Source organism: Thamnophis sirtalis, unplaced genomic scaffold (genome assembly GCF_051295495.1).
Source record: "Thamnophis sirtalis isolate CommonGarterSnake01/CBP01778 unplaced genomic scaffold, rThaSir2_p1.2 scaffold_8, whole genome shotgun sequence".
In the NCBI taxonomy this organism is placed as follows: Eukaryota; Metazoa; Chordata; class Lepidosauria; order Squamata; family Natricidae; genus Thamnophis; species Thamnophis sirtalis.
In genome coordinates this window covers 24,873,309-24,892,396 of record NW_028261388.1, presented here as the reverse complement: position 1 = coordinate 24,892,396, position 19,088 = coordinate 24,873,309, and the positions used below count along the sequence as shown (strand labels likewise).

Genomic DNA, 19,088 nt, shown 5'->3' with positions numbered 1-19,088 from the left:
TGTTAAAAATTCCTTGTTCATGTCACAATACTCAACCATACTGGTAAAAACTGGAGCATTACTGGTATAGGAAAAACCACATTATTGAAATGATGACAGAAGCAGCCACAATACAAGTAGTTCATCAATGCACAATGAATTCCACGAAAAGGTAACATAATCCAAATTCATACTATTCAAAGTTATATAGTTAATGAAGAATTGGTTCCAGCTTGATAGAAATAGACAATGAAAAAAATGAAACATGATTTTATATGCATATTAAGGAAATATTACACCAAAGAAAAAATAATATTTTATTTTAAATTTATGGTTAATAAAGTCACAAAGTAGTATAAAAAGCAAAACATAAAAATCTACTGTAGATTCAGGCATTCCAACTCCTCTTATTTTAGCATTGCTATGATCATGTTTATGTCATTCAATTATATCAAATTTTTCATTCCATGTAATAAGCCTCTTCTTTTTTAAATTGAGTGTTGCATTATTCAAATTCACACAATTTGCAACCTCTCTATATCACATACAATGGGCACATACATCTTTTTAACAGACCACAGAAACCATGTTAGCACAATACCCTGTCCCATTTATCCTTCTTTGGAGAGTAGTTATGCAATACTTTATTATAAAACATTTTATTATTATAAACATTCATATACTTTTCTGTAGAATTACCTTTTGCAACCTAAACATCTCAAAAGTCAATTACAATTCCTATAATCTTTAAGAAAGTTGAACAAGTGGGAATTATTTAATAACATGCTTGGTAACATGTCTTCCGGATCTTGAAGAAGTAAATTTAAATTGTCCACAGCTGAGAAGGCTGTGACAAAGTTTCAGAACCACAAAAGGTAAAGAAAAAAAAATCCAGAATTAATCCTGTCTTTCAAATATTTCTAAATTCCTTAGACAAAATCAATTCAATACTGATTAATTTCTCAAAGTAGAACCTTAACATCAAGTTCCAAATTTGTTTTATGAAACAACCTGTTATATATTTTTATGCTTACAGATCAAAACTAAGATAAACACTTGTGCTGAGTGTATGTTCTGAATTTTAAAGAAATTATTTTTATTTATCAGTTAATGCTTCCTTGCCTTCAGGCAGTCACAGGGAAAATTGTGAAGTATTCTCTCAGCGTTTGCACCGGCTGCAAAAGTTGTGGTTGCCTTAAGGGAAAAAAGCCTGTAAAAAGACTGATGCAAAATGTACTTCAGAGTAATGTTGATGATTAATAGATACATTAAATTGTTTTATAAGGCATCCCCTTTTCCCCTAACAAGGCACACAGGGGAGATTCAAGAAATTATAGGTTAGTCAGCTTAACATCTGTTCCAAGCAGAAATGGTAATCAAAGAAAAAATAATGAGGTACACAGAACAGGCCTCACCAAAACAGAAAAAATAATAATAAATTCTCACCAACCTTCTCAAAGCATTTGTTAAGGGTCAACAGGAGGAGAGGTGAAAGTAATCTCCTGTTGACATTGTATATTTGGATTTTAAAAATAATACTGATTCAATTCCACCTGAATCAAAGCCTCCTGAGCATACTTGACAGTTATGAATAAGAGATCCTTCCTTTTTTGGATTGTTACTGTGTTTAAAAAACAGAAAGTAAATAGGACTAAATGAGCAGTTTGAGCTCTTCTTGAAGGAAGGGAGGAATAGAGCTCTTCAAGGTTTTGCACTGAGACTAGTGGTTGTAAACTTGTTCTTTCGTGATCTTGATTCAGAGCAAGCTCACAAATCTACAGGTGAAACTCTAAAAATTAGAATATCGTGCAAAAGTTCATTTATTTCAGTAATGCAACTTAAAAGGTGAAACTAATATATGAGATAGACTCATTACATGCAAAGCAAGATAGTTCAAGCCATGATTTGTAATAATTGTGATGATTATGGCTTACAGCTCATGAAAACCCCAAATTCACAATCTCAGAAAATTAGAATATTACATGCAATCAATAAAACAAGGATTGTACATAGAACAATATTGGACCTCTGAAAAATATAAGCATGCATATGTACTCAGTACTTGGTTTGGGCACCTTTTGCAGCAATTACTTCCTCAATGTGGCGTGGCATGGAAGCTATCAGCCTGTGGCACTGCTGAGGTGTTATGGAAGACCAGGATGCTTCAATAGCGGCCTTCAGCTCTTCTGCATTGTTAGGTCTCATGTCTCTCATCTTTCTCTTGGCAGTGCCCCATAGATTCTCTATGGGGTTCAGGTCAGGCGAGTTTGCTGGCCAATTAAGCACAGTAATCCCATGGTTATTGAACCAGGTTTTGGTGCTTTTGACAGTGTGGGCAGGTGCCAAGTCCTACTGGAAAATGAAGTCAGCATCCCCATAAAGCTCGTTTGTGGAAGGAAGCATGAAGTGCTCCAAAATCTCCTGGTAGATGGCTGTGTTGACCCTGGACTTAATGAAGCACAGTGGACCAGCAGATGACATAGCTCCCCAAATCAACACAGACTGTGGAAACTTCACATTGGACTTCAAGCATCTTGCAGTGTGTGCCTCTCCATTCTTCCTCCATACTCTGGGTCCTTGGTTTCCAAATGAGATGCAAAAGTTGCTCTCATCAGAAAAGAGGACTTTGGACTACTGAGCAACAGACCAGGTCCGTTTTGTAAGATGCTTCTGACATTGTTTGTTGTTCAGGAGAGGCTTGACAAGAGGAATACAACATTTGAAGCCCACATCCAGGATCCGTCTGTGTGTGGTGGCTCTTGATGCACTGACTCCAGCCTCAGTCCACTCCTTGTAAAAGTCCCCAACACTTTTGAATGGCCTTTTCCTGACAATCCTCTCCAGGTTGCGGTCATCCCTGCTGCTTGTGCACCTTTTTCTTCCACACTTTTCACTTCCACATAACTTTCTATGAATGTGCTTTGATACAGCACTTTGGGAACAGCCAACTTCTTTTGCAATTACCTTTTGAGGCTTTCCCTCCTTATGGAGTGTGTCAATGATGGTTTTCTGCACAACTGTCAGGTCAGCAGTCTTTCCTATGATTGTAATTCCTACTGAACCAGACTGAGAGAGCATTTAAAGGCTCAGGAACTCTTTGCAGGTATTATGGCTTAATTAGCTAATTAAGAGTGGGACACTTTGAGCCTAGAATATTGCACCTTTTCACAATATTCTAATTTTCTGAGACTACGGATTTGGGGTTTTCATGAGCTGTAATCCATAATCATCACAATAATGACAAATCACAGCTTGAACTATCTTGCTTTGCATGTAATGAGTCTATCTCATATATTAGTTTCACCTTTTAAGTTGCATTGCTGGAATAAATGAACGTTTGCACAATATTCTAATTTTTTGAGTTTCACCTGTACTTGCCATGCCATGCTGCCACATTCTTCTCCTTCTTTACTTCAAGGTTGGGTATTGCCACAGGATTTGTTGCTCCCACCCCACCAAGGCAGCTAATAGACCTGTCACAAAAATGGCAACCAGAGGATGCAGTGAGCACTCTTGAGCAGCAAAGCAAACAGTTGCTATGTCCCTCTCTCTCACCGAACAGGTATGGCCCACAAATCACAGATTTCCAACCTTTCTACTAAACTGATAAAAGTTTTCAAATCCTATAAATTAGTCAAAGTGATGAAAACCACAGAAGAATCCCTATTAACTGGAAAAATAGCCAGAGATAGAAAATGAAGTTAAATGTAATTTTAAAGTGATCCACATTGGAGGAAAATCCTAATTTTACACACACACACACACACACACACACACACGTTATAACTAATTTAAAAAATATTGTTGACTCACAGAAAATAATTCAATAAAGATGCCAAGCAGATGTGTATGCAAAAGTTCATTAAAATGCTAATATTGTAAGGCTTTTATAGAAATAAAAATGCATCCATATCTGAATATTGTCTATAGTTGTATTTGGTATTTGAAAAAGTATACACCAAAGTTGGGGAAAGTACAAAAGAACATAGCCAAAATCATGAGGAACATGTGCACCTTCCATGCAAGAAAACATTGCAAAATATAAGAGTTTTCAGCTTGGGGAAAACAATAAACAACAGGAGAACATAATGAAGGTGTGCACAATAATGCATATCATGAAGAAATTGGGCAGTTGCAATTGTTTTTCCCCTGCCTCAAAACCCTAGGACCAAGAGTCATCCAATGAAGCTGAATGGTAGATTTAGAATAATAAAATGAAAGAATCTCTTCCATGAAACTCTTTATTATAAAATATGAAAATGGGCACTAACTTGGACTGAATAAATACAAGGAGGACCAAAAGATAATTTTGTGACTTGGGAGCAAAATGCTGCCAAATATCAGTTGTAGAATGACTATAGCAGGTGAAGGTACTGTCCTGCTTGTGAGCAGAGTAAAGGCTTTTAGCTGGCCAATGAGGGAAACAAAAATGGTGGATTAATATAGGCTTTCTATGATCCAAGAGGGCTATTCTAACATTCTTACATCTCCAGGAAACAGATGTTCTCTAACAGTGCTAGTCTGTAGCATCTGGGACACTGGTATGCTGCTATCAAAAACGTAACTTCAATTTAACCATCACTGCTGAGGAATAAAGTAAAAGTACATGGAAACAAGAATTCTTTTGCACCTTGATTTGTTGGGAATGAGCTGCAGTTACATATAATCTATTTCTCCCTGCTAGTCTGTCTACTAATCACTACCACTAGTTCTACCAACCAGGATTTTTTTAAGTTAGCAATCTGCTCTTCAAATTTGGCTTTGCTGTACAGTTAACCAGAATATGTTTTCTTACAGTTTCTGCTCATTTCATTTTTATCAGTTGGGTAGTGTTTTATTTGAAGAGGCTTTAAGCAAGACATAATATATCTTTTCCAGCCTACTTGACTCCATTATTGATCATTTTAGGAAAACATCTGCTCTAACCATAAATGAACTTTCTTGATAATTTTCCAGTCAATTAAATGTTCGCTAGTGTTACGACCAGTTTCTAAGCAATCTGATTTCATCTTATAACAAATCCTGCACATAATTTATGGTTAAATAATATCTCATTAGATCTAATCTACTTATATTTATTGTATTTCTGTAGAAATTTTATGACTATATTGCCTTATATTTACATTTCTCAGACAATTTCATAGTCAGTCTCTTACTTTTCTACTTCCATCCATCTCCTTTAGCACTTCGATTTTACTAAATTGCACTTGTATCATAGAGACATTGATAACATTAAAAAAATCCCATTCAATTCTTAACAGTTTATCATTTATATAATCCCAATAGACAATCTATGGCCCATTGGGTCATATTTTGAGAGAAATGAACATTAAATTTTCCCATCCAATTTTTGTTCTCACTTCCCCACAATATTTGGGGTCATATCTTGATCATGATATCCCCGCTATCTTTCCACATGTCATAATAAGGTTGATCATATTTTTTTTACCCCAATGCTGGACATTCCTGTCATCATCGCATAAGAATAACTATATTATACAACTATGGGGATGCCACAGTGGGAATGTTGGAATAAAACTGGTCTGAATATGGTGGAAACTTTTATTTAACAATAATAATGAGTTTTAATAGTATATAATATGTTATTTTAGCTTCAGGAGTTCCTATTTTCCTATTCTGACTTTTACCACCAGAATTTAGAAGCTATTCCTTTCTAAACATAAGTATCCTTGTAATTTTGATTTTAGACTATAGCACATATATATATATATGTGTGTGTGTGTGTGTGTGTGTGTGTGTGTGAGAGAGAGAGAGAGAGAGAGAGAGAATGTATGTATGTATGTATGTATCTATCTATCTATCATCTATCTATCTATCTATCTATCTATCTATCTATCTATCTATCTATCTTTATATCAGTGGCAGGTTGCAGACGGTACGATACCAGAGCCTGCCCGGAGCACCAGATACCATTTAGGTACGGTGTTCAGGAGGGCCCATCTGAGCTCCTTACCTGTCTTTTAAGGCTTCCGAGCACATGCATGGCACGTACAGCGGCAGCACGATGCTCTGCTGAGCAGCTGGAGCATCACAGAGGCTCATGGAAGCAATAAGACACACACATCCATGTGGACGCTGCTGGGCCTGTTCCAACTGTACCAGTTGGAATGGGATCCGGAACCCACCACTGATCTATATCTATCTATCTATCTATCTATCTATCTATCTATCTATCTATCTATCTATCTATCTATCTATCTATCTACCTACCTACCTACCTACCTACCTACCTACCTACCTACCTACCTATCTATAATACACAACACACAAACAAACAAACACACACACACACACACTTATACGAGGTTAAGTCCAAATAAAAGTTAATGAAGCTAACTTCAGAGTAGATATGAATAGAATCCTAAATTCATTGTGCTTCTCAATCTTACACTTGCTATCTATCAGTCATATTTCATACATATACACAATTATCTTTTATAATTAGATAAATTTAAAACAAACAAGCACCAGGCTATACTGTATTATTTTAAGTTTCAATAAGCAACAATTGCTAAAAGAAAAATCCATACGTTAGCAGCAATACAGGTAATCTTTAACTTACAACAATTCCCTTAATGAGTTTTGGAGTTACAATGGCACTTTAAAAAGCAACGTATAACCATTTTTCACATTTATTATGCATGTGACCATGCAGCATCTCCATGGTCACATGACCAAGATTCATATTGTTAGCAACTGACTCCTGTGTATGACAGTTGCAGTGTCTCAGGGTCATGTGACCACCGTTTGCAACCTTTTGGCAAGCATAGATAATGGGAAAGCAGATTCACTTAACTGTGTTACTAACTTCATAACTACAGTGATTCACTTAACCACTGTGGCAAGAAAGGTAATAAAATAGGGTAAAACCCATTTAACAACTGTCTTGTTTAACAACACAATTTTGGGCTAATTCTGGTCGTAACTTGTATAGAGGAAGTGCAATGAAAATGAGAATGGCAAGAATTTGGTACTGTATACTAAAAAGTAATGTGTTTTCAAATATACATTTTTAAAAACATTCTCTTTGCAGTATGTTTAAGTTTGAAAACACTCTTTTATCTGTGATTGCCATAAAAGTCAACACAGGATTTTGGCTTTGGCAATTAGTACTTTGCACTATTAAATCTAATGTGCTAGCTGTATCTCATCCTGAGTTGCTTAGATTTGGCAACAGTTATCCAAGTTTAAGTTACAATCTGTCTCTACTAGTAGAACTTGCTACATTTGGAGTTACCCTTGAAAAGTATTTGAATGTTGCTGTTGGTACAAAATGTGGCAGCTAATCCACCAATTAGTGATAATATTAAGAACATAGTTTTCTGGTTATATTGACACTAACGTATAATAATATCTCTTGGCTGCTATTTGTATTTAATTTTTTTTGCATTGTATTTTAATCGATTAAATTGTTTTTATGATTGTTTTACCACCCAGAGTCATTCAGATGGACAGCTATACAAATCAAGCATAAATAAAAAGGTACAGATAATGTTCTGATCAAATAAACAGACTGATCATTGTTTACTAGACACAATTTAAGTTATTGGAATTAACCATTATCATTCTAAACTGTTTAGAGATTGATTATTTTACAGAACACTTCTCCTGTTACAAATCATTCTGCTTATTAAGATCTTCAGGAGAGTTCTTTTGGTAATACCTCCATTGCCAGGTGTCTGCTTTTATGACATGCTTTGCTCCTCCTCTCAGATTTGGTCTTCATTCTTTCAGGATTTAGAAGATCTAAACATGCATCTCTTTTACCAGGTTTTCAATTATAATACTACTTTACTTTTTATTTTTTAAATTAGTATTAATCTGTGTTTTTATTTATTTTTACCCTTCTGCCTTTAAATTACTTTAACTGCCTGGAATGCTTCCAACAGTAGGAAGGAATGACATAACAAATGCATCTGACCAGAAAAAAGTATCATTAAAGTTTATATCTGTTTAACAGAATATCATAATAAAATGCAGTATAGGTAAATTCTCTACACTTATAAATGTATGCACTTGCATACCGTCACGTTTTGTTTTCGCATGTAAACAAAATTTCAATACCTGCATATTTTTACCAAATAATACTTAATATTTTTACCAAAAATATCAAAATACTAAATTATTCCAGTCTTACTAGATACTAATAGAAAAAGAAACTAAAAAAAACCTTATTATGGTTATTCAATTAGATTTCTTTAGTGCAATTCAAACAAGTAGCATTATGAGAAAAAAGAAACATGTAAAGTTTATAAATAATCTAGTTAAAATAATTACAAAACAATATTCAATATTCAAAAAGGAAACTATTTTATTGCTAGCTTCATGACTTTAGCAGAAACATTTTCTTAAAGATTTTTCCTCTCTTTTTCAAAATAAAATACAATACATAATAAGACTTCAATAAAATTACAGGTTAATAGCAAAAAAGGTAGATTGGACAACTCAAAACTAATCTTATCAGCAATTAAGAATACATTACAATTTCTTGGGAAGTGAATGCTATACAACCACTACTAAAAAGCATTCTTTCTTGTTACAAGAGAGAGAAAAGCTCCATTCACAAGCTCTCCACAACTGCAGTTTAAATTCTCTTCTGTTTTCTCTGCCAGGCTGATACAACAATTCGTACTATAATCATATTTGTTCACATATACATCAACTAACAATGGAAAGGGAAGAAAAGCAGAAGGAGGAATATTCTCCTTCACAGGTAATCAAAGAAACACAGGATGTATGTACAGTCCATTCTATAAAGATTTCTACACAACTTAAAAGATTTCAAAATACTTTGTAAGCTTTCCAAATTAAAAAACCATTAATTATCCTAACTGCTGAGGAATTTTGAAATCATACATTATAGTTTTCACTATAAATTATTACTATCTAATTAGCATAAAAGGCTACACAGAATAGAGGGGGGTAGAACTATCCCAAAGATCACATTTCTTCTTCAAAGCCTGCAGATATACAACATGCAGGCAGTCCTCGATTTACGACCACAACTGAGCCCAAAAATTTTATTGCTAAGCAAGACAGTTTTGCCCCATTTTACAATCTTTTTGTCACTATTGTTAAATTACTGCTGTTGTTAACTTAGTAACAACAGTTGTTAAGTGAACCTAGCTTCTCCATTGATTTTGCTTGTCAGAAGTTCACAAAAGGTGATCACATGATCCCGGACACTGTAACTGTCATAAATACAAGTAAGTTGCCAAGTGCCTGAATTTTGATCACATGATCATAGGGATGCTGCAACAATCGTAAGCATGAAAAACAGTCATACGTCACTTTTTTAGGTGCTGCTGTAATTTAGAACAGTCACTAAATGAACTGTGGCACCACCTGTATAGGTGCCTCAATAATGTGTACACAGTTACACATACTATGGACCGAGAGAAAACCCATTTAACCTCCATTCAATTTATCATGTAAGTAACTACCCTCATGGGTTCATAATGCAACTGTAAATCTAATGGACATATGGTTTCAAAAAATATGGGAACTATCTAAGCACATTAATAGAACAGCAAAGTGCTCAGTAAAATACACTAACTTTGAGTTAACAAGTTCGACTCTATAATATACCTTACTGTGAATACTTCTAGATCCCCACAAGCTCCCAATTCTTCAAACTGAATTCCATTAATTTGAACAGCAGACCCACACCTACAGGAATGGCATCCCTAATTTTACTTCGGAGGCTTAATAAGCCACCTATTTGGTTCTCTCCATAAAGAATGAAAAGAGATCCTTGAAAGATTCAGATTTTTTTTTTAAAAAAAAAAACCCTTTCAAAGAAAAGTCCTCTAGATGGCTTTTATCGCAATGCTTAAAACGCCGATTTCTCACCACTTCCCATCCACGCCCCCCCCCCGCAAAAAAGTGTGGAGGCTTTGCTTAATCATTGAATCGCCAACTCCCAAACTGCTACATTAAAAACCCAGGCGAAAGATTGGGGTGTGTTGTGTTGGGCGGCCACTGTCTCCGTTGCTGTTGCTGCTTTCTCCGCGAGGACAGAAAGAGATGCCCTCCAATGCTTTTGGCAAGTTGAGTGTGTGTGGAAACGGGGGACGGGGTAGCGGCTAAGTCGGGAGCCCCCTTTTTTCCCCTTCCCTCGTCCCCAAAGAGGCCCAAACAGCCAATGGCAGCGGGCAAGGGGTTGAGCTGGGGCAGGGTCCCTGCGTGAGGAACTAGGCCAACTGGGACGGGCAAGGCTCCAGCCAGGGCTGTCCGAGCCATTCAAGCCTTTTGCAGGAAAAAAAAAGCGGCTCCAGGGGCGGGCGGGCGGAACGAAGGGAGGCCGATTGCAGTAGCGCCACATTTGAGGGAAGGAAGCGTCTGGTGCTGCTGCCGCCTCCTGTCGCGGCCGCTCCTCCACCTCCTCCTCCTCCGCCTGTCTTCCTTTAAGGAGGCTTCAAATGGAGACCCCTGAGGACCCCGCGGGCGGAGAGGGACCCCCCCCCCATTGGATTCTCCCGAAGGGAAAGAAGGCGCTTCGGACAAGGTCGCCCGCCGTTACTTCTCGCCCGCAGGCTGCCTCCGCCGCCGCTCAGGACAAGCCCGCACACAAACAACACCCACAATCGCACCGCGGAGGAAAGGGCGGCAAGTTCAACATGCTCACTACGGCTGAGCGAGGCAGGGATGGCGGCGTAAGAAAGAAACGGCGTGAGGGGAATATCGGGAGGCGAGGAGGGGGGTGGAGGGGGAAAAAAGCACTCGGGCCACAATCCGCCTCGCTTTCCGGATGCCTGGACGACCCGAAGAGCAAAAAAGAGGAGGCGGGGGACGTGCAAGGGGGGCTCCTGCCCGAAGAGCCCCTTCGCCCTTCCACCCTTCTTACCTTTCCGCGGCTGACTGCCGTCGCCGTTTCTGCTTCTTCCACCAGCGGAGACGAGGCAGAGCGAAGCCCCTCGCGCTCCTCTCCGGCCCGCCGCGTTAGGCTAGGCTAGGCTGGAGCAGCCGCCGCTACCGCCGTCGCTCGCCAACGCAGCCAATCGCCTTCCGCAGCTCACCGCGGTCCCCCCCCCCCCTTTTCCGTCAGCTTCAAAATGGCGGCAACGAGTCCTCCGTTCCGCGAGACCCCGCCACCGAGCAGAGGGGAGAGGCCGTCCTCAAAGTGAGGTAGCAGCGACCCCTGCAGGATCCGAGGCAAAAAAAATTAAAAAGGCGCAAAAGAGCGGGGAGATGAAAAGAATGCACACGATCCCACCCACCCCCCTCGCCCCAAGCCTCCGCCATAAAATAGCGGGAGAGTTTTTCTTTCCTTTTTCCGAGGGAGAGTAAGTAGTGCTGCGAAGATAGCATTGCACAATAGTACTTTGTAGCGCGTGGAAAACTTTAGAACTGGATTTGTTGCCCCTGCAGAACTGGATCTGTGAGTTAATAGGAAGTGGGTGGACAAAGAAGAAGAAACCGGAGTATCAGACTTTTAGGACATTCCGTAACATCATTCGGTTCTCAGTAATCTGACTTGGAAACCAATTTTGCTCTTTGTAATGCGGATTGTTCCCTGAGGCATAAGGTTGCTGCTCTATAGGTGTGTTTCCTTGAGAGTAAAATGTTTAATATAATACCTAAATAGATATCACTTGGGGGAAAGAAAAGACCTATTCCGAAAATGGCAGGGCACAAAATAATAGATTTAAGTTCATTTATGAGAGGAACCAACTTTCTAGGAAGGTGGAAGTTGAGATGGAGGCTAGGCAGACACCTGTCAAAGATGTTTTAATTTGAATTTTTGCAGGAGTAGGTTAGACAAAAGGGTTCATGGTGACCTCATTCTAAGGAGTGTAAATATTTGCTGAATAATCATATTTACTATTGTTTCAATTTATTTCATATAAATGAAATATTTGTAAACCACCCAGAGTTGTTGGGAATTGGGAGGCATGTAAATTTAATTAACAATGACAACAACCTGCAAATATAAGCGGAAGGTGGTACCAATAGTAACAGGTGCAATCCCAAAACACCTGGAGCTTCACTTAAATAACATCTGCATTGACAAAATCACAGCCAGTCAAATTGCAAACGACACCTTTACTAGGAACAGCTTCCAATACCTTTAACATCATCAAATAGCAACATCTGTCTATTCTTCTGAAAAACCACATATATAGATCCCTGCAAGGTGCTTAAAGATCACATATGGCTTGGAAAAAGATTAGAGGGTAATTTATTTAAAATATTTGTATGGCTGCCCATCTACAAACACAACTTTCTGGGCAGTTGAGGAAAACAATAAAATCCAGAACTACAGAAACCATAAAGCAAAAACAAAACCCAGCATCTCGGTCATCTCCTTGTGATGCCAGCAACCAACATCAAATATCTTCACATATGGCAAAAGCCCAATTGACATACATAAAATGTTCAGTCATGGGTGATTTCGAGTGTTCTGGAAATTGAGTGTCTTCTGATGTCAGAATAGGTGATGTCTGAGGTTTCTGGAATGTTCTGTAATAGAACATTTTAAACATCTCTAGAGCTCAAAAGTACAAATGTACTTTTGCCTGGTATAACACTTGAAAAGAGGACAGCCCAACTTAAAGGAGATGAGTAAGATGAATTTTTGATATTTTATCTTATTACAGACTATACTATGCAAAGGAAATGAGTGCATGCTTTGACATTCTATTATTACCTCTACTATAGCTATGTAGTGATAAATTTCTAGATAGAATATGTTGCTATCAGGATGAAAACAACAGAAATATATATGAGTTAGGCTAATTGTGCAGTGTGAGTTTTTCGGGAAACCCCACAAACAAAACTCAACTACTTCAATTTACTTTTCAGAAATTAATGACAGGAGAATAACTTTTTATTCTCATATAGGTATCATAACAAGAGCTGTGCAGCATTTCAGATTTGACATACACAATCTGCTTTTGAGCACGCTAGAAAAGAAATGTCACATTTGTTGCCAACATATTAAAGTTGTAGCTGCCTAATTTGGGAAAAGAGGCCACTGCCTTTAAGAAATTGTCCTCAGGGGATATGCAAGTAGTCCTTGACTTATGAACGGTTGTTTAACAACTGTTCAAATTTCAATGGCCTTGGAAAGGTGTTTTATGGCCCATAAAGCACTAGCCATTGTAAAATGTTGCGCCTTCCCCACACCTCATGGTCACATGACAGCATTTTGGGTGCCTGACAACCATGTATTTATGGCTGATTGCAGGTCCCAGTCACATGACCGATATTCACAATGTTTTGACTACGCGCCCATTCAAGGTAATTAATTTGGTTAACGATTATGTGATTCCTTTCATGACTAACACTAAAAAGATTGGATTCAGTTAGGTTGATTTATGATGAAAATTCTGGTCCCAATCTCATAACTCTGAACTACCTAAACTTCCACTCTAGAATGCACTTGAAATATTTAATCTGAAGCAGTGGTGTGTCCTAATAACTGTATCAGAATACAGGTAGCCTCATTTAGCACCCACCCATTTAGCAAACATTCAATGTTATGGCAGTACTGAACAAGTGGTGGTTATGATCAGTCCTCAAAAGTTCTGGCCATCCTAGCAGCCCTGCGGTCATGAAATTGCAATTTGGGGCATTTGGCAACTGACTGGTATTTACAACAGTTGCAGCATTACATAGGTTACAAGTTCACAATTTGTGATATTCCTTGCTGGCTTCCCACAACCAAAGTCAATGGGGAAACCTGCAGGGAAGATCACATGTTGCTTGGATGAGTCTTCCCCACCCATGCACCCTCCCTCAATCCCTTTGCACTCATGCCATGCTGGCCATTTGCACATCCTTCCCATTCGCAGCAGCCATCCCATTACGTGCCACAGTTAACCTGCATCTCCCTGACCATCCATGTACCCCATGGTCAGCAAGTGGTCAGCAGCCACTTATCTACTTGGCAGCCTGACTGTGAGCCACTCAGGACTTGCAACTTCCTGCTGGTTTCCCCACTGATTTTGGTTGTTGGAAGCTAGCAGGAAGTTGTGTTGAGATACTCACTTAACAACCCATGATCTTCCTTGCTTAATGATGGCAACAGGAACTGCAGATACAATCACTTGATATCATGTTTTAAAACTATTTTTGTTTAGCGAAGGAAATTCTGATTCCAATTGCTATTGTAACTCAAGGACGACCTGTTGCATATCCGCTTGAAGATGGGTAATATCTGACAGATGGTGATTTTGTCTTATTTAATAAATTTCAAGGAGTATAAATGATACTGTACTGTCATTTTCCTTTTTTCTGATTTCTTCACATTATTTTTTTTCATCAGAAAGAAAAGTATTTCATGATTGTACATGATTTTTACATTGATAGTAATAGAAACTTTCAATTTCAAAGTGCCCTTACTCCAGGCACACTACTTCAGGCAAACATAGGCATGATGGAAATGAGAATTCAATGTGTGTACTTACGTCTTAATTTGTAAAGGGTCAGACTGAGAAGAATTCAATTAGGTAAAAAACAAAATTCTGCACACCATTTTTTAAAATGGTAAATGAGGAAAAGACATAATAAAAATAGGAAAATTGAGCTTTGAAATTAATGGATTAAATTAAAGTTCACATTTCAAAATGATTTAGCATATATGATGACAATTTGTTATTTGATCTCCTTTAAAAAAATTGGGATTGAAATAAGAATAAATTGCTTACATCCAGCAGAAACAACATGTCTAACATTTTGTGGTAAACATACCCATTTGTGAAAAGCTGTGATCTCCAACATTTTTATTTAGCAATTTGTGAAAATGTATTCTACCCACTTTCAGTTCTGAAATTATGGTCACTGAGTTTTCTAAGCTTCACATAGGTCCTATAATGTTCCTTGTTTATTCAAGCCCTTTATTGTACATATTGGTAGAACCCACATGTAGCTTGGAAAATATTCTATGCCAAAAATATGTGGAATTAATAAAATCCAGATTAAGGTGAATGCATATTTTAAGTAATTGCTATATTAGGCAAATAAAGCATAAGGATTTGAGTAGAACAAATGTGATTTGGGTATATTTTCTGTTAGACAAATTTTATTATTGCATTTCTTTAGGATCAGGTTATCTAACTTGTAAGTTTTATTCTGCAGGTATATTTGTAATGTAATTCTTTATGATTGCAAGCATCTTAGCATTTCATTCTAATTTAGTTCTTAAAAATATTTTCTTGGCAGCAAAAAGCTGTTAATTTGGGGATGTTTGCTCCCAAGAAAGATGGTATGTATAAAGTAAATTAGTTTGATTTAGGACATCTTACAAGAGCACTTGTTTTTAATGCCTGAAAATAATGTTGTCTGCTTCCAAGTTAGTTAAATCAAAATAAAATATACTGTGTTTAATGGCACATTCCCCAATAGATGTAAATAAAATGATGTAAGGTGGTATTCCCTCCTGAAAGCACACTTTTTGCTGTAATTCACAGGGACTGTAATTCACAGGGATTAATGGAATTACAGTCCCAGCATATCTGGAGAATACCAGGTTGGAGAAAGCTACTTTAATCACATTAAAAATTATTAAAGAAACTGGTATAAAAATGAGTAAGTTATAGGCATCAGTAGAATAATATGCCATTCAGTGAATGTTTTTGTATAGGTTGTGACACTATTTACAATGGCCCTTACCTTCAATATTTAGCAAATAGGCATTCATCCTGTTATGTGAAAAATTAACCTCTAGACTCTAGAGGATGAAAATAAGTCAGCTAATTAAAGTTATTTTAAATTTATTTTATTTATTTATTTATTTTAGAAAATTTGTATTGCTGTCTACTCACCCTTGGTGACTCAAAGCAGATTATAAAAACATCATATAAAATTAAAATAATAAAATAAATAATAATAGCCCACCCCCATCCCGCCAACAACACATGTACATAAAAGCCATTTAATGGGCTCCATTCTGCTCTGTCTTTCCCAGATCCACTGGCAGAACCATGTCTTTAGCGTCTTCCGGAAGAGTGTTAGACTGGGGGCCAATCTAATATCTCGGGGAGTGATGTTCCAGAGAGAGGGAGCCACCATGGAGGAGGCCCTTCTTCTGGGTCCCGCCAGATGTATGTCCCTAGGGGATGGGACCCACAACATTCCTTGCCTTCCTGCTCTAGTGGGTCAAGTAAATGTGACCAGCAAGAGGCGGTCCCTCAGATAACCTGATCCCAAGCCATGAAAGGCTTTAAAGGTGACAACTAGCCCAGTGTTGGGTTCCTACTGGTTCGGCCAAACCAGTAGTGGTTTGGTGGCCTGATTCCCTGGAACTGGCAGTGATCCAAGCCTGCCAGGCCCCTGAACTGGTTCCCCAGGTAGCGCCATAAGCGCTGCCAACTTTTTTCAGTTCTGTGCAGAACCATTTTACTGGCACTGCAAATGTGCACATAGTGTGCACCCAGCGCGCACACAGCACGCACATGAGCAAACCAGCAGTAGTGCCTGCTGGAATCCATCCCTGAAGCAGCCCCTTCAATTGCACTAGCCTAAAAAGCAGGAGACCATGAGTTCAAGTCCTGCCTTAGCTATGAAAGCCAGCTGGGTGACCTTGGTCTAGTAACCGTCTCTCAGCCCAACTTACCTCCCAGGGTTGTTGTTGTGTGGAAAATAGGAGGGTGTGCTAAGATATCTTTGCCGCCTTGAGTTATTTGTAAAAATAAAGGTGGGATACAAATAAATAAAAACGATATAGGCATTTCTCATTTAGCATCCACTCATTTGAAGTTCAAAGTCATGGTGCTAATTTAGGGCACTTACAACCCTTCATAGTTGCAGCCATTGCAGCTTCCCTACGATCACAGGAGCTTGGCAACTGGCTCACAATTACAATGTGGCGGCATCCTGCAGTTGCATGATCACTACAGGTAGTCCTCAATGTATGACCACAATTGAGCCCAAAATTTCTGTTAAGTGAGACATTTGCCTCATTTTAGGACCTTTCTTGCCACAGTTGTTAAGTGAAACACTGCAGTTGATAAGTTGGTAACCTGGCTGTTAAGTGAATCTGGCTTCCCCATTGACTTTGCTTGTGAGAAGGTTGCATAAGGGGATCACATGACCCCGGGACACTGCTATCGTCATACATTTGAGCCGGGTGCCCAAGCATCCGGATTTTGACCTTGTGACCATGGGGATGCTGCAAAGGTTGTAAGTGTGAAAAACGGTCATAAGTCACTTTTTTCAGTGCCATTGTAAATTTGAACGGTCACTAAACTACCTGTTGTAAGTTAGGGACCACCTGTATTTGCAATCTTCAATGCTGGCAACAGCAACAGGGATTGCAGGTACGGCTATCATAAATTGGTGCAATCATATTCTCACACCTTACAACCATATTGCTTAACAATGGAGTTCCCAGTCCCAATCACCATTGGAAAGAAATATTGCATATACATAGGCAGCAGCTAAGATGAAACTATAAACAAACATCGAAAATCGTATATCAACAGAACCATCTCATGGACTCTGGCCAATATTCTGACTCCTGTACTCAATGATGCAGCCACATCATCAAAGTCTTATGAAAGGGCAGCAGGGTTGGGAGTAGTCTTATCTCTGGGAAGATGATGCTCCAAAAGGCAGACATAACAGAAAAGGCCCACTTCCTGGGCCCCACCAGAGGGCATTCTGGAATGGAGAAGGCCCATAGCCTGCTTCTATTGCTGGATCTGATAGGATGACTACATAAAATAGGGGAGAAACTATCCCTCAGATACACCAAGTCCCAGGCCATGAAGGGCCTTTTACATTTGTAGCTAACAAAGTAAAGCATAGCTTACATTTAATTGCCAATTTTGATTTCAGCTGCTATTTTTTCAAATCGTCCTAGTACACGTGCTGCATAGATTATGGATATGTGAAAATATTTGTCTTGTAGTGTAGTCCATTCCTTAGTCTGAAGTACTTGATTGATTTAATTGCAGCAAATAGATCAGTGGTGGGGTTCAAAAAAAATTCTTGCCGGTTCTGTGGATGTGTCTTGGTGGGATTGGCATGGCTGAGGTTTGGTGGGCATGGCAGGGGAAGGATACTGTAAAATCTCCATTCCCACCACACTCCAGGGGAAGGTTACTGCAAAATCCCCATTTCCTCCTGATCAGCTGGGACTTGGGAGGCAGAGAATAGATGGGGATGGGGCCAATCAGAGGTGGTATTTACCGGTTCTCCGGATCACTCAAAATTTCCACTACTAGTTCTCCAGAACAGAGGAGATTTTAATATTCAAGTAGTCATTTCTTTGACACAACAGCAAGGTTTTTATTTTAGGAGGTACTGCCTTACCACAGTAATTAAGCAATGGAGTACACTGGATAATGCAGATTTGAATTTATACATAATAAATTAAAAGACTGCTTAGTTTTCAAGCTCACGGCAGCTTTCAATTATGCCTATTGTGGAAATGCAAAAATGGAAAAAGAATTTCTACTTGTTGCATAGGAAGGAACTGTAGGCAAAAGGGCTAGAATAGAAATAACAACAGCACTTTAGGAATACAGTAAAAATAAAATGTGTACAATCAACGAATTCATGTGGGGCATAGCAAAAACCCCATGCAGTATAGCGCATCCTGTTAGGATTATGTAAATTCAACTGAAGTCTATAGTATTTACTTCTATGTAACCTCCTATGTATGAGAAACCTTCTAAAGCAAAGGGTCTCTAAACTTGGCCACTTTAAGAACTGTGGACTTAAACTCTCAGAATTCCTCAGCCAGCTTTCTGGGAGTTTAAGTCCAGAGGTCTTAAAGTGGCCAAGGAGAACCCTGTTCTACAGTGAGTTCGAAAGCTGCCCGGAAATAAAGCCATTTGTAATCGGGCGAAGACATCTGAGCTGCAAAAATCAGAACAAAAGAAAAATATAGGTTTTGTACCTCGTTGCTGCCAATTAGCGATCATCCGAATGTTTGTAAGGGATAAAGGGTAGTAACACTAGGTGGTAAGACACACAAAGGATTTTCCGGGGACGGCTTTAATTACTGAGTCCTGGATTACAAACAGAGATTTATTTTAAAGATCTTTCGAATTTACGACCGTTTTACCTGCTACACCAAGGTCGATAAAATACGAGAACCCCCCCGCCCCATTCTAATATATTTGCCCCACCACTTTATA

The 19,088-nt window shown here is 38.6% G+C and overlaps 1 protein-coding gene across 2 annotated transcripts in view; it reads right to left on the bottom strand.

The window, feature by feature from the left end:
• PDS5B (PDS5 cohesin associated factor B) overlaps nt 1-11,011 on the bottom strand; it is a 70,694-nt gene extending 59,683 nt beyond the window's left edge. For both annotated transcript variants that reach the window (XR_015697467.1, XM_014068125.2), the window contains exon 1: nt 10,847-11,011. The gene's annotated coding sequence lies outside the window, so the exon portion shown is untranslated. The remainder of the gene's footprint in view (nt 1-10,846) is intronic.
• Between the last annotated feature and the right edge of the window lie 8,077 nt (nt 11,012-19,088).